Consider the following 16,048-nt stretch of genomic DNA (forward strand, 5'->3'; position numbering starts at 1 on the left):
ATAGGGCTCAGAATCCTAGGTTGCAGTCTTTCGGCTCCTTTAAGGAACCTTTTGATCCTGAGAAAAGGGCTTGCCCAAAACTGCAGACAAAGCTGAGGTATGTACCTTTAAGGTTGAAGGTTTGAGACCTTTGTCTAATCCATCCTGTAGGAACTGAAGAATGGAAGAAAGAGGGGGATCCAATGAGGACACCTCCTTTAGGGCACACCACTGCAGAAAAAACCTTCAGATTTTGGAATAGGCTTTGTTGGTAGATACCGATCTGGAATGAGATAAAGTCCTCAGAACCCTCGCAGAAAACCCTCTAGACTCTAGAAGGGGGCGATCAACCTCCAGGCTGTCAGGTTGAGACTCTTCAAGTCTAGGTAGGACCAGATGTACTAGGTCCTGCCTCAGGGGAAGCTTCCAATATTGCCCCTGGCTCATGTGCCTGAGCTGGGTGAACCAAGACCTCTTCGGCCAGAAGGGTATTATGGCAATCACTGAGGTGTGGTCTTGCCTGAGTTTCACCAATACTGTTGGTATCATGGAAACTGGAGGGAATACATAGGCCAGCCTGAATATATCACCCAGGGATTGTCCTACCTGTATAGGGAACAGAATCTGTCCACCTTGGCGTTGAACCTTGTCGCCATAAGATCGATCTCTGGCATTCCACACCGTTGTGTAATCTGACGGAAGACTTCTTGGCTTAGGGACCACTCGCCTGGCACTGGAAGATTTCGACTTAGGCGATCCGCCACCACATTGAGAGTTCCTCTGATGTGAACTGCGGCTAGGTGGGTAAGGTTCTTCTCTGCCCAATACAGGATCAATACCACTTCCTGGAGGAGAGGTTGAGATCTTGTTCCTCCTTGTCTATGTAGAATACTGCCTGGACTTGAGGCGCGAAGTGTAGGAGCGCCAACCGGACCGCTCTTAATTCTCTTACGTTTGATGACATTTGGCTCTCTTGGGGAGACCAAGTACCCTGTACTGGAACTTCTTCCAGATGGGCTCCCCAACCTAGAAGGGATGCATCTGTGGTCAACATGATTCAACAGGGTGGAATCAAGAACCTCCCATCTTTCAGCTGCTCCCACCACCTGAGGGAGCGACATACCCAAGGAGACAGGGAGCATTTCTTGTCTAACCCAGTAGGGTTGTGGTTCTACAGGCCCAACACTTATGGCTGAAGAGGGAGCAAGTGTGCTAGGGCCCAAGGGACTGCCTCTGCAGTTGCTGACATGTGGCTCAACTTATTCATCAAGGTTCTGATGAAAACCACACGGGGGACCATTAGAAACACTGCGGCTCTGATTACCTTCTGGCGTCTCTCTGGAATGAGGGAGAGAGTCATCCGAGAGGAGTCTATTATGAACCCCAAGAATCTTCTTGATGTTGCCGGTACAATTTCAGATTTTTTCCAATTTATTATCCAGCCTAAATGCTGGAGAAAAGTAAGAGCCCAATGAAGATTGTTCTGCAACACATCTAGAAATGCGGCTTTTAGTAGCCAGTCGTCTAGATAAAGAATAATCTCAAAACCCCCTAGCCTCAAGGCAGCCACTATAGCGACCACAACCTTTGTGAAGGTGTGGGGGGCAGAGGAGATTCCAAAGGGCAGGAAAGCAAACTGAAAATGTCTGGCAGTGCCCGAGAGAGAGACCGCAATCCGTAGGTATCTTCTGTGATACATGAAGATATGCATCCTTGAGGTCTAGACTCTATGGTGACCATGAGGTCCCCTGGTTGCAGAACTTCTATGGTCTCCATTCTGAACCGCTTTTGGGTTATAAAATGGTTCAGGTAACAGAGATCTATAATCATTTGCCAGCTCCCATCCGGCTTGGGTACAAGAAACACAGGGGAATACACTCCGGATCCTTTCTCTGCAGAAGGCACTTCCTCTAGCGCTTCCTTTTGTAGGTAAAGAAGGATGGATTGTTCTAAGCACGCCTGTTTTACAGGAGAGAGGAGTGAGGTCCTCACGAACCTTGAAGGAGGAGGAGCTAAAAAGCTTATTCTGTACCCCTCTCTTATAACCTGAAGGAGCCACTGGTCCAAAATTCTGTGTTCCCAATTTTTGGGGAAATGGCAGAGACGTCCGCCTACAGGAGTGAACAAGCCGGGGGTCTACAATAAGACCTGCCAGTGGAGTAGAGATGGCGTCAAAGGCTCAAATTCTTATCCTTAGGGTCCTAGGTGCGAGGATTTCCTCTGCTGCAAGAGCTTTGTCCTCTGTGGGATTTATGTGTCACGGACGGTGTACAGGAAACAAGACAAAGCAACATGCATATATGACTCACTGGATCCAAAGCTAAGGAACCAAAAGGGAGACCCCTGCACAAGACCTGAGACTTTCCCTGGCTGCTCAGCCTATGCAAAGATCCCAGAGGTGGATGGTTGCATATCCACGTACCTCGACTATATAACCCCTGAACACCCTACAATAGTGAGGGGACACGACCACCGGATCCCTACACCAGACACGGAGGGAGTCAGGGTCACCTGGGATCCAGCAAACAGAAAAGCAGACTGGAAAACAAGATCAGCATGCACACACACTTCAGGAAGTAGTATAAGCCGCCCAGTAATGCATTATGGGGCGGAATTTAAAGGGATGCAATTAGTCCAACTACATGACAGCTGAGAGGGGCTAACGAGATGAGGAACTGAACATCACAACAAAGAAACTCAAGGAGGAGGTTCTGAAAGGCTTCTGTCAGAGCTTCTCAGCTGTCTGGTTGTGACATTATGGTAGGATTGGGATCTGGATCCCCTAAATTGCCTACCTCTCCCCCTAGAGGATTGCTGAGGGAGACACATTTCATTTTTATCAGAGAGTCCCTCCATGATCCTATCTAGCTCAGACCCAAATAGTCTCCCTGATTCGTAAGGGAGACCATAGAGATTGTACTTAGAGGCATTGTCTGCCTTCCAGGGTCTGAGCCAGAGGGGCCTCCTACTGGCCACAGAAAGCCATCGACTTTGAAGCCAACCTAAGCTGTTGAGATGCTGCCTGTCTTTAAGAAATCCGCTTCCAAAAGAGCCGACCTGAACTGAGAACTGATATCAGTTCTAGCCACGCCAGAGTTTACATCTGTTTGAATTTCCAGGAGCTTCTTCCTGAGAAAATTAGCAACCTCCGAGGACGCAACTGCAACTGAGGCGGAGGTGGATGCGGCAGAATAATTTCTTCTTAAAGTGCATTCAGCTCTTCTATCCAGTGGATCCTGGAGATTAGAACCATCCTGAGAGAAAACCACAGTATGTCTTGACAGCTTGGATATGGCTAAATCCACCTTGGGAGGAGGACCCCATTGGTCCAGTTGACTTTGTACTAGGGGATATAAGGTTCTGAACCTTTTAGATATTATCGGTCCCTTTTCTGGATGCTTCCATTCAGTTGTCATCAAACTTCTGAGCGACTCTTCCACTTTGAAAGCCCTAGGCCCCCTAGAGATGGATGTAGAAGCTTCCCCTTGATCAACATCCTGGTCCCTTGACCTTATGGATCTCAATAGTCGCAGAATTTTTTCCACCGGGAATATCTGGGTGGTAGTGTCCTCACCTTTCTCACTATCTGAAGCCGAGGAATGGGCTTCATCAACAATCATCAGGTCTTCTCTAAAAGACGAAGATCTCCTAAGAGAACTATGTCTAGGCATTTTTTGGGCTAATGCATCAGTTATGGACTTGCCCACGAACTCTTTTACCCAGGTTATCATGTGCAGAGAATGGGGCTTAGGATCTGGAGGGGGCGACAACTCTGACACTTGCTATAGATATAGTTGTCAGGCAGCAAGGCGCTACAGCCCCAACACGTCAGGTGCCTGCATTTGGAAGTGGACTTCCGTCCCAAAGAGGGTACGTCCCCCGAGCCTGGAGAAGACATTTGAAACAATTCAGAAAAAGCTATCAAAGAAATTAGCGGATAGCAGAAGCAGCTGAGGCAGCTGGACAATTAGCAATGAGCTTCTTAAATAGCAGAGAGGGGAGAAGAAACAATCTTCTGCCTCACTCTGACATCAGAGAGCCTTACTCCACAGAGTAAAAAGGAGAAAAGAAAAAACTCTGCAGGGGAAGCTGAAAGTAGATGTGAGGGGGGGAAAACTCTGCAGGGGAAATAAAACAGTATTAATAACTTTAAGTTTAAACCGGAGAGAGGCAGAAACACTAGGAGGACCACAATGGCGGCGGTGGAGCATGGTAGGTTTAGAAACTACCTAAACTGCTCTACACACAGGTAAACATAAAGACCCTGTCTGTGTTCAGGAACGGACAGCTTAAGGCACAAGGGGATTGTAGACCAGTGGAAACCGCGCACCGAATCCTCAAGGCTGAAACTGCAGGAACAGAAAATAGAAATTAGAATACATATAGAAGAAATTGGTCTCCAAGGGACCACCACCTGTCCGGACAGTGTTTGTGTTGGGGAGTTCTAATAGTTGCCTAATTGGTTAATTATCCCTTTATTTTGATTTAATTAATAAAAGTTCCACCTGTCCTGATTGTCCACAGGGGCAGTAATACCCCAGTTGCGCTGCTGTTGGGACGTAAGGGAATAGCATTTTTGAAACAAAAAAAATTATGTTTTAGTTTCTTTGTAGTCTGAGAGCCATAGCTTTTTGTATTTTTTGACCGATTGTGTTAGGTAGGATCTAATTTTTTGTGGGATGAGGTGACTGTTGGATTGGTATGATTTTGGGGGGCATACACCTTTTTGATTTTTGAAAAATTGCTTTTTTGGCACTGTTTTCTTTTTTTTTTTTTTACTCTGTTCACCTGAGGGGTTAGATCATGTGATATTTTTATAGATCAGGTTGTTACGTATGCGGAAATACCGAATATGTCTACTTTTTTAATGTATTTTACTTTAACACAATAATAGTAGTTTTGAAGCCCCCCAAAATATCATATTTCAGTGTTTCCATTGTCTGAGAATCATATTTTTTTTATTTTTTGACCGATTGTCTTAGGTAGGGTCTAATTTTTTGCAGGATGAGGTGATGGTTTGATTGGTACTATTTTGGGGGGCATTCTACTTTTTGATCACTTGGTGTTGCACTTTTTGTGATGTAAGGTGACAAAATGGCTTTTTATGACACAGTTTTTATTTACTTTTTATGGTGTTTATCGGACGGGGTGGATCATGTGATATATTTATAGAGCCAGTCGTTATGGACACGGTGATACCTAATATGTGTGCTTTTTCCTTTTTTTCCCCTATTTTTTATTATAAAATCAAGGGAAAGGGGCGTTTTTTTCTTTTTTTACTTGAAACTTTCTTTTTTATTAGAAACACTTTTTTTTTGCTTTTTTTTTAAAACTTTATTTATGTTCCACTCTGGGACTTCAAATTTTGAGGGTCTGATCCCCTCTGCAATGCATTACAATACATCTGTGTTGTAATGCATTGCCTATTAGTGTATTACAGGTTACCTAGGAGACCCAGCCTGGGGTTGGATCTCCCTGGCTCTCATAGAAAGCATGTCCCGATGCTGTGCATGGTATTGGACATCCTGTGCATTGCATTGGGCTACCTTGTCACCCATCGGGTCCCTGCCACAGCAGCGCTGGGACCCGATGGGCTCCCTCACTCGCCGCATGTACTTTCTATGCTGCGGTAAGTGCTGACCGTGGCATAGAAGGGGTTAATCCGCCGGCATTGGCTTTTACAGCGATGCCAGTGGATAAAGCAGGGGCCCGGCTATCACGGACTGCCGGGCCCCTGCAGTGATCGGGCGTCAAAGTGCATCAAGTCACTTGCTGCCATGACGTACTATTTTACATCATATGTCGGGAAAGGATTCTCTAAGATCAAACTTCCATCTTTTAGTGAAGAGCAATTGATAGTTTTAAGATAATGTCATTAGGGCTATTAAATCTTTGAAGGATTATAAGGCCCCTGGCCCAGATGGGTATTCTATGGAATTATGCAAAAACCTTTTGTGATAAGGTTTCCCCTTTTTATAAGCCATGTTTAATGGTTCCCTTCAGGATAAGGGTCTTTCTAGCTTCAAGAATATGGCTTTTGTTAAACTACTACCCAATCCTGGAAAGGACCTGTTAATACCTCCTCCTATCACCTGATTTCAAGTATAAATGTTAAAGGGGTTGTCCCATGAGTTATTCAACAAAATGTGTCTGTATAGCACCACCTGCTGTTTGATTTTTTTCTTATTTCTTTGTCCTGCTCACTGAGATGGCCACACATGCTCAATTTTATCCTTCAACTGCCTCCTGAGCTGTGATAGGGAGAGAGCTTCAGCAGAAGTGACAGGCCTCCTGAGCTGTAACCGAAAGGACACTCCCCTTGGGCTTGCAAGCTTGAAAAATATGTAGCAGAACAATTGGAGCAATGAATAAGTAGATCTCTTGATCTATTTGTGGTACAGGGCTGGTTCTAGCTTTGTTAGACATAGATTGTCCTGTACTACGGTATATAATGTAAAGTTTCCATTTTTACATTAATCATGGGATATGCCCTTTAATGGGAAGTTGATATCACAGATCATAGGAGTTCGGTTATGAAAGTTCATGCCCCATCTCAAGTAGGAGTTATCAAAGATAATTCTGTTATTTCCAACATTAGGAGGGTATTGGAGGTCCTGGATCAGGTCAAAACATCTCCTCCGTCTCGCTCCTTACCATCCGTTTTGATCCCTTTAGAAACCTTTACAAGCGTCTATGCCAGGTGTTCCACTCTGCCTTGGCCAGACTATTTAAATATAATGAATTTTTGCTCTGGTGAAGTATATCCTGGCAGCAACTATATATACACTTAAAGACTATGTACACCGTTGTACTCATAAGCTAAAAATCATTTTTTCAATTGCTCTTTATTAAAAATATGGATTGCTTTCTCTGTACAGAGCTGAGATGCTCTACTAGCAGAATTTGAATTTTCTCTCTGCTCCATCAGAACTGACGGGCTCCTTATCTCTGCTTTCAGACATTATAATCAATCATCAAAGCTCAATCCTTATCTTAATGATAAGAATGTGGCTTAAAATTTTGAGATAAGGGTTATTAGATGACTGCCACAAGGTGGAAGTAAGATGCACACAGCTAAAATAGTTAACCTTTGTGACATAACAGCTCAATATTTTTAATAAAGACCAAGTGAATCAATTTTTTTTAGCCCCAATTGAGTAAACTGCAATCATAAAAAAACGGCCCAACGGTGTACATAGCCTTTAAGTGCCATACACATCAGTAGCTGTTGGACAAACATTCAGTTCTGCCGAGCATGTATGTGTTGTCTATGGGGAGAGAGGAGAAAACCCCTGCCAGATACTTCTGACGGTGTTTTATCTCAGTGGCGGATCCAGAGCCTGGTCTGGGGAAGGGCACTTCCAGATTATTTTATGTCCGCTGCCACAAAACAATGGTGCTTATAGAACAGACTACACAGTGTAGAGGTATACTGTATATTGTGTGGCACAGTGTATGTAATATGTGTATAACAAACATATTTCACATGAAAACTTACAATTGACTTGGCCCTTGGAGATCTTGGACACCACTTTAACACTTTGGCTGGGGGGCTCGGTGAAGCTGAGGTTGTGTTTTATCCTAATGAGAAAGATTTCATAATAAGGATTTGGAGAAGGGGCAGAGAAATAGCAGAGCAGGAAGAGGCTTGTGCTGCTACTAGGGGGCTCATACCATGGGGGAGTAATAAAACCCACCTTGATGCCCCCCGCCCAGTAGAAATAATTCTCCTCATAATGTGACAGTGCAAAAAATACCCCCTTGTAATGTCCCCAGTTGAGCTAATGTCCCCATAGTGCCCCCATAATGTGCCAGTATAAAATACCCCTATATAGTGCCCCCAGTTAATGCCCCCATAATGCTCCTCTCCCCCCTTCCTCCTAGTGCTCCCATAATGTACCAATATAAAATGCCCCATATTATAGTGCCCCAGTAGATGCCCTCAGTGTCCCCCATAATTTGCAAGTATAAAATACCCCTTCTTAGTGCCCCCGTAGATGACCCAATAGTACTCCTCTCCCCCACAGTACCCACCATAATCTGTCTCAGTGTAAAAAGCTACTGTACAGAGCCCCCATATAAAATACCCCTTCTTTGTGGCCTCAGTAGATGCCCCTATAGTGCCCACCAATAATGTGCCAGTAAAAAGTGCCCCCAATAATGTGCCAGTAAAATGTACTCCATAGATGCTCCCCAATCATGTGCCAGTAACAAGAGCCCCCCCAATCATGTGCCAGTAACAAGAGCCCCCCCAATCATGTGCCAGTAACAAGAGCCCCCCCAATTATGTGCCAGTAACAAGAGCCCCTCCAATCATGTGCCTGTAACAAGAGCCCCCCAAACATGTGCCAGTAATAAGTGCCCCCATAGATGCCCCTATAATGTGCCAGTAAAATGTGCCCCCATAGATGCTCCCCAATCATGTGCCAGTAACAAGAGCCCCCCAATCATGTGCCAGTACCAAGAGCCCCCCCAGGCCCCCAATCATGTGCCAGGAACAAGAGCACCCTCCCAATCATGTGCAAGGAACAAGAGCACCCCCCAATCATGTGCCAGGAACAAGAGCCCCCATTATTTGCCAGTAAAAAGAGCCCTTCAATCATGTGCCAGTAACAAGAGCACCCCCAGCCCCTAATCATGTGCCAGGAACAAGAGCACCCCCCCAGGCCCCCAATCATGTGCCAGGAACAAGAGCACCCCCCCAATCATGTGCCAGGAACAAGAGTCCCCTCGTCATGTGCCAGTAACAAGAGCCCCTCCGCATCATGTGCCAGTAACAAGAGCACCCCCCCAATCATGTGTCAGTAGCAAGAGCACCCTCAAGCATGTGCCAGTAACAAGAGCACCCTCAAGCATGTGCCAGTAACAAGAGCCTTCCCAATCATGTGCCAGTAACAAGAGCCCCCAATCATGTGCCAGTAACAAGAGCACCAATCATGTGCCAGTAACAAGAGCCCCCCAATCATGTGCCAGTAACAAGAGCACCTCCCAAATCATGTGCCAGTAACAAGAGCCCCCCAATCATATGCCACGAACAAGATCACCCCCCAGGCCCCCAGTCATGTGCCAGGAACAGGAGCACCCCCCAATCATGTGCCAGGAACAAGAGCACCCCAATCATGTGCCAGTAACAACAGCTTCCCCATCATGTGCCAATAACAAGAGCCCCCAATGATGTGCCAGTAACAAGAGCCCCCAATCATGTGCCAGTAACAAGAGCCCCCCAATCATGTGCCAGTAACAAGAGCACCTCCCAAATCATGTGCCAGTAACAAGAGCCCCCCAATCATGTGCCACGAGCAAGAGCGCCCCCCAGGCCCCCAGTCATGTGCCAGGAACAAGAGCACCCCCCAATCATGTGTCAGGAACAAGAGCACCCCAATCATGTGCCAGGAACAACAGCTTCCCCATCATGTGCCAATAACAAGAGCCCCCAATGATGTGCCAGTAACAACAGCTTCCCCATCATGTGCCAGTAACAAGAGCCCCCTCCAATCATGTGCCAGGAACAAGAGCATCCCCCCAGGCCCCCAATCATGTGCAAGGAACAAGAGCACCCCCAATCATGTGCCAGGAACAAGAACACCCCCCAATCATGTGCCAGGAACAAGAGCATCCCTAATCATGTGCTAAGAACAAGAGCCCCCCATCATGTGCCAGTAACAAGAGGCCCCCCATCATGCCAGTAACAAGAGCCCCCATCATGTTCCAGTAACAAACCCCCCCGCCCATCATGTGCCAGTATTAGAGGCCCCCCATCATGTGCCAGTAACAAGAGCCCCCCATCATGTGCCAGTAACAAGAGGCCCCCCATCATGCCAGTAACAAGAGCACCCCATCATGTGCCAGTAACAATAGGCCCCCCAATCATGTGCCAGTAACAAGAGTATCCCCCATCATATTCTAGTAACAAGAGCACTCCCCCATCATGTGCCAGTAAAAGTATAGTATATGTACATATAAAAATAGAAAAACACTTATACTTACCTCCATGTCAGCGATGCGACGCAGGCCTCTTCCGGCCTGTGTCCTCCGCTGTTCGGCTCAGGCGGCGCAATGACGTCATTGGGCCGCCTGCATCGGCCTCTGGTATCAGAGACACAGGGAAGAGACACGCCTCTCCCTCCCCTGCCCCTCCGCAGCACAGCCATCTGTATCTCTGTCCTGAGGACAGCGATACAGATGACTATGGAGATGAGCGCTCCTTTCCCTGTACCCTGCCACCGTCCCCTACTTTTCACCAGGGCCTCGCCCCCAGCTTGGGGAGGGGCAATTACCCCGTTGCCTCCCCCCTCCCCCGGATCTGCCAGTGGTTTATCTCCTAGCAGAACAAATGGATCAGATGAAAATATTCACTCTGACAGATGCTGGAAGTGTCCTGCACACATTACACCGTTGGCAAACTTGGCAGAACCCACTAAGAACGGTGGGTTCCAGTAACAATTCACTAATGTGCATGGGGGCATTAAAGTTGAACAAAATGGATGATTTCAACCAAAACGATTTTTCATTGGGTGAAATTTAACAATGGACAATTATTTTTGTGGTTGTGGCAACCAAGTACGTACCTGTCCTACCTGGGATACCCTACCCCTAAGCGGTCAGAGTTGTGCCGTAACCGCGCCGTGGAGGGACGCCTGAAAGAGGGCATCCCCTTTGAGAGTAACAGGAGAAAAGGGTGGGCGGGAGGGAGAACTCTGCACGTCGTACGCATGTGGGAGGGCGCCGGCCGTTGAAGTAGGTGGCCAAGCCCCTCCCACAAATACAGGCCAATGAATCGGCCTTTACACTTGTGGTTGTGGCAACCAAGTACGTACCTGTCCTACCTGGGATACCCTACCCCTAAGCGGTCAGAGTTGTGCCGTAACCGCGCCGTGGAGGGACGCCTGAAAGAGGGCAAAAGACATGCTGATAGGCAGAAGTAATTTATTGCAAAGTCGTTACAAAGCTAAAGTTTGAAAGGCTGCCGACATTTCAGTTTCGGGGTGCGGTATGTAGCGGTTGAAACAAGACGAGTGCCAACGCCCCAGTTTCTGAATGACATGCGCAGGCACTCGATTCTTGGAGGCCGCGGATGCAGCACGGTGACCCTTGTGGCAGGGTCACCGCCCGTGCTGGCCACTAGTGACCTCACATGGGATATGAACTGGTGGGTGGTGAGCGGAACCACCCCGAAGGGTAACAATGGACTGTTCGGTCCGGCCTCGGACAAGGTGGACCGTAACTGACGGAGCACCGTGACGGGACACCATTGATGTGCTGTGGGAAAGAAGGATACCTGGACAGGGGGGCCCATCTGGGAGGTCTTAGACGTCTTGAGCAGCAGTATGAACCCGTCGGAGTTCTGGACCAGCTGGCTGACCGTGAGGAACCTGCTACTGCCTGGCGAACAGGTGAACTCCCCAGGTCTCAGGAAGCCGTAAAAGGCTAAATAGATGGCGGATTTGAGTACCAAGCTGGGCAAAACCCCGAAAGGATTACCGTCCAAGGCGTCGGACAGTTTGCGGAAAAGAGGGCCGGTGACCGCTTGCCTGCGTACTTGGCTTTGAGGCCCGCACTTGCTCAAACCCTTGAGGGCGGCTTTGACAGCATGCATGGTGAACACTGATGCTAGTTCGGGATGGCTAACAGAGAGGAAGTGTTGCACTCCCGCCAGGTACGACCTCACTGTGGCGTGGGAGAGCTTGCGCACTGAGTGGCAGTAACCAATGAACGCCAGGATGTACTCTGGAAAACTGGAGTCCCCCTGAGGACATTCCCCTCGAAACCTGCAGAACGTCTTCCACCCGGTGTTGTATGCCCTGGTTGTGTTAGGCGAGAGGGAATGGCGTATTAGAGCGTGAGCCGTCTCAAGGTGGTCGGTTACATTAGCCTTAAGGACTCGTGAGGAGGGACGGTGGCGCCTGTCGCATCTGCCTCTGGCATGATCTGAAAGAAACGGGAGAAGTTAGCCCTCGACAAGGCGTCAGCAGCCCCGTTATGGCAGAGGTGGAGGCGACCGGAACCTCGAGGGAGGAAACTGGTAAGACTGCGCTGCGAGCCTCGATAGACTCCAATCTCGCCTGCATGGACGTGACGGCCGACGTCAGACTGTTTAGCATGACGTGTATCTGAGTCAGTGATGTTTGCATCGTGGTTGCAGGGGGATCATTGGCACTGGGTACCAGGGAGTCTCTCCACAGCCGATATAGCTCCGCTTTTCTGGCGGTTGCCGGGAAAGGAACGCCCCGCTTTGTCAGCTCCGCCATAAGCCTGGGAATGGTCCAAGCACGTAGGGACGGTGTACTGCCCCTCTCGGATGTCTCTGCTACGATCTCGTCCACTGACGCTTCGACAATGTCTGATGCGCGTGACATTGCAGCTGTGAAAAAAGTAACGTAATATGACCGACTAGCCTGAATGACCACTGGTATCCGTGCAGCTGTCTAACCACGTAATGAAAGGGTGAACAATCCCCGTGAGGTATGCACACTAACACCAGAAGAGCCGTGAAGGAGTGGCCAGGAACCGCCACCCGGAAGTCCATGCAAGGAGACCTGACGTACTTACCAACTAAGAATCCCTATACTCTGACTTCCACGGAAGTATTTAATAAAAATAGAACAACCTGTACGTTAAAAAAAAAACATGAGACACAAGCCTGAAGGCAGCAACTTCCCGTCCCCCAACGTGTACCCCCACTACCTTGGTTGACAAGGAAAATCAATTGAGATCCAACCAACTTTTCTCTGACTAACAACTGTTTGAACCTGGAAAACAACAACAGAACAACACAAAAGAACCAGTCAATGCGTGAGGCTCAATTACCAGGACGTGGTCGTGAGTGGAGGTATGGTCGACTGGTGAGAGAGGGTGTTTTGATTGACGTTGACCACTACCTAACGTTGGTGATGAAAACCCCTACCTATCTAGGCGGCACGGCGGCCCGTGCCAGACTTTAATGTGGGCGAGGAGCGGGCCGCTGCGTGCCCCACCGTGCTCCACGGTAACCGCGTGGGGAACGCGGAGTTCCCTGGCACCATGAGCCAAGTGGGGATGGATTTTTAGGCAACGGCTGACACCCCCCGCAAACATGAAACGGGTGCCACGTGGAGAGCTAACGCGTGTCCCTGACAGGGTGCTCAGTGCGGGGGCCCCCTCCGTCCCAGGGTAGCGCCGTCCGCCGGCTGAGCACTTCTGCCGCGTGGGGAGCAGCGCAGCCCTCTGGCATGAACATGAAGTCGACACAGGGGGGCCCCCGGCGACGAGGGCCCTATCTTGCCGAAACTAGAAATGCCACGTGGGGGGCCTCACCGGTCCCTGATGGAGTGCTCAGTGCGGGGGTGCCCCCCTACTCCATGAGGGGCCGACCCACCGCCGGCTGGGCATCTCCACCACGTGGGGAAACGGCGCTGCCCCCTGGCATAGGGGGAGGCTTTATCAGACATAGCCTCCCCCCTTCTTATATGAGGACGTGCCACGTGGGGGGCCCACCGCTCCCTGATGGAGTGCTCAGTGCGGGGGTGCCCCCCTACTCCATGTGGGGCCGACCCACCACCGGCTGGGCATCTCCACCACATGGGGAAAACGGTGTTGCCCCCTGGCAAACTCGAGATGGCGGGGGAGCCTGTGTCGCTGTCCCCAACTCTGCTGCGTGATGGGCGGAGCCGCGTGACGCCGTCCCGCTCCCCGGCAGGGCGCCCGTCACCGGGGCGCCCCCCCTAGCTAGGGGGCCGACCCACAGCTGACTGCGCAGCCCACCAGGTGAGGGAGCGGGGCAGCGCTGGCTGTGTCTGGGCGAAAAAGGGGCGGAAGCGGGCGGGGAGGCGGGCGGGGGGTTGGGTCCTCTCGTGACCACTGGCCTCGCCCCCCGCCGGAGAGAGATGCCGTGCGCGGACCTGGGCGGCGGAGGAGGGGAGCGCCGTATCCGTGGGCTCCATCCCCCCCCCCCGGCGGCTGAAGAGGTGCCGCCGTTTGAACGGGCAGGAGGGGTCCCCGTGCTGTAGAGCCCCGTCCCCTGCTGTCTGCTGGTAACGCAGTGACCCGGCGTATGGCGGCCCCTACTCACCAAAGGGCCGACCACCGCACGCACATCCACTTACCTAATCTGCCGAATGGACTGCCAGGTACGAGCGCACGCTTCCTGCGAACTCTGCACGTCGTACGCATGTGGGAGGGCGCCGGCCGTTGAAGTAGGTGGCCAAGCCCCTCCCACAAATACAGGCCAATGAATCGGCCTTTACACTAGTCGGCTAGTGACAGACCTTCATCATCTGAAAAGAAGTTTGCTGTGCTTCAAATTTTTGTTCAATAATTGGATGAAATATCTTTTGTTTAAAGAGATATCAGTTGTGAATGAAAGATGTTTTTTGAAAGAATGTTCCAAGAAAGGTATTTTGTCCATTGGCCAGTTTTATTGAACATTTATGGCCAGTAGTGTTGCGTGAATCGAAGTCCACTTTGATACGAATTTCAGGGAAAATTCAATACACCGCAAAGCCAAATCTCCTCGTGCTTCATGGTAGCTTGTCAATTTTCCTGAATGGTTGTAAAAAAAAAGTTAAAAAAATCATACTTACCTCATCTATTTGATCACGATAAGCTGGCTGCCGCCATCTTGATTGAAGATCTAGCTTGAAATCCCGTGCATCATGGGCCTTGGGAGATTTAGCACTAGATCTTCAATCAAGATGGCAGCAGCCGGCTCGTCGTGATCAAATGGATGAGGTAACTATGATTTAATTGTATTTTTATTTTACACTGTTATTACTGTCAGATGCCAAAATCAGCTATGAACACATCCCTGTCATTGCACCCACTGCTTACAAAGAAATGCCCTTTGTGACAAAGTAATTTATCACAAAGCAAACATTTTTTGTAAAATTCAGGTGAAGATGCTGAATCGAATTTTACAGTACTTTGCTGTCACTAATGGCCAGTATGAACAACTGTAACAGCCAATATGGACTGAAATGTGTAGGGCAGGGATCCTCAACCTGCTGCCCTCCAGCTGTTGCAAAACTACAACTCCCAGCATGCCCTAATAGCAGTAGGCTGTTGTCACCGCCAGATCTCTGAGAAGCTTTGACAGACGTTGTTCAGTACCTCTTGCTTGAGGTTCTTTTGTTTTGGTTTCGTTTTGTCATCTCGTTTCCCTCTCTCAGCTGTCATCTAGTTGCACTGATTGCATCCCTTTATATCCCCTCCCATACTGCATCACTTTGCGGTTTATACAACTTCCTGGATTGTGCTCACTGCTAGATGCTGCAATTGCTGGTTCTTTTCCTTTATTTGTGTTTTCCTGTTGGCTTGATTCTAGGTGACCCTGAATCTGTATTAAGTGCAGGGAGTTGGTGATCGTGTCCCCTCACTATTGTAGGGTTTTCAGGTGCCACTAAGTCTAGGTACGAGGACTTGCGACCTATCATAAAGATCTTTGCATGGGCTGAGCAGTCAGGGAGAGCTCTAGGGCTTTTATAGGGCTCACCCATTTGTTCCTTAGTTTGGGATCAAGTCAGTCGGATCTATATTTGTGACTTCTAGTTTTCTGCAACACCATCCGTGACAGCTGTCCTGGCATTTTGGTAGTTGTAGTTTTGCAACAGCTGGAGGGCTGCAGGTTGGGCATTCCTGGTGTAGGGCTATGTGTGCAAAACCAACAGTCACCAAATGATTGTTCAGCTGCTGTTCAACAATCAACCAACTTGTATGTAATGTGTATGGCCAGTAAACTGTATGACTGTACTCAACTACTCACTCTGAGAGACTCGCACCTTCCTGCTAGTAATGGTGAAAATTGTCTCCCAAAAATCCAACAGTAACAACCTACGGCATCAAGCGGGCTCTTTAGATTCCTTTATACAGAAGGGCCAATTATCGAGCTTAACCAAATCCATTCAGCCTCATAAAAATTCCCAAGGTGGATGCGCAGAGGAAAAACCCTCATCTGACACACCAGAAATGGAGAGCGACTCAAATGATATGCATGAAGACAGGGGTCTACCTATCTCACGTTTCTTCCTCAGCAAGGCTCTCTCAAAGGCACTAGAACCTGTAGTAAAGGAACTTCAAGACATTAAACAAGATATGA

This window comes from Bufo gargarizans, chromosome 2 (genome assembly GCF_014858855.1).
Source record: "Bufo gargarizans isolate SCDJY-AF-19 chromosome 2, ASM1485885v1, whole genome shotgun sequence".
NCBI classification, from domain to species: Eukaryota; Metazoa; Chordata; class Amphibia; order Anura; family Bufonidae; genus Bufo; species Bufo gargarizans.